Genomic DNA, 1,001 nt, shown 5'->3' on the forward strand with positions numbered 1-1,001 from the left:
ATCCCTTCTTTTTCTTCCCTTCTGTCTTTTCCTCACTTTATATGCACTTTAGGTTATTTCGGGTCTTTGGTTTATAAATAGTTTGGATAAATACCCCCCGGCAGTGACTAGCACTGATCGGGGGTGGGTTTCACGTTAGTTCTTGTTTGAAAAAAAAAAAAAAAAAAAAAAAAAAATGACGGATACAATGGTTATGACTAGGAATAAGGCTAAAACGACGACGAGTAAAAGCAATATGGACCCGGAATTGGCTGCACCTGCTCTCTCCTCTGGGCGTCCTGCAAAGGGCGTGCGGAGGGGAGAGGAGGCACAAAGTGTGTATGAGGTAAGAATGAGCAAGAATGGTGGAAATGTGAATGAAGTGGAGTCATTGAGTGAGTCTGAGTGTGTGGATGCGGGTGAATGGAAGACTGCGGGGGGGAAAAACCGGGTGGTGGCCCCAAAGCAGCGGGCCACGAGGAGCGGGCCGACTTCCGGGTTGGCAGCCGGCTACGCTGGAGCAGCTGGAGCGGTGCCACCGAGGGTGGCAGCCACGCGGGCTGGAGACGCCAGGCCAGCGGAGCAAGCGGCCGCACGAGTCAGCATGGCGGAGCCAGGAACGGCAAGGGCCGCAGCATCAGCGGCAGCAGACGCGGCAGGAGGGAGCGTGTCTCTCGCTCCGGGAGCAGCAAAAACGGTGGCGGTGGCGGCGGAGGCTCCGGCGATGGCGAGTGTGACAGCCAAGCCGGCAGGTGCTCTCAACCAGGCGAGAAGAACCGGAGCAGCGGCGGCAGCCAGGGGAGCGGCCGGGCTGGCAAACAACACAGCGGGACGAGCGGGACCCCCAGGGCCGGGAAAGCCGGCGCAGGAAGCGGCGGCGGTGTCGGCGGGACGAGCGGGAGCCACGGGGCCGGAGAAGCCAGCACAGGCGGCGGCGGCTTCGGCGGGACCGGGAACAGCGACCGGGAGGACGGCAGCGGACACAGCAGGACGAGCGGAGGCTACGGCGGGGACACCGGCGG

Source organism: Eutrigla gurnardus, assembly GCF_963514095.1.
Source record: "Eutrigla gurnardus genome assembly, chromosome: 10".
In the NCBI taxonomy this organism is placed as follows: Eukaryota; Metazoa; Chordata; class Actinopteri; order Perciformes; family Triglidae; genus Eutrigla; species Eutrigla gurnardus.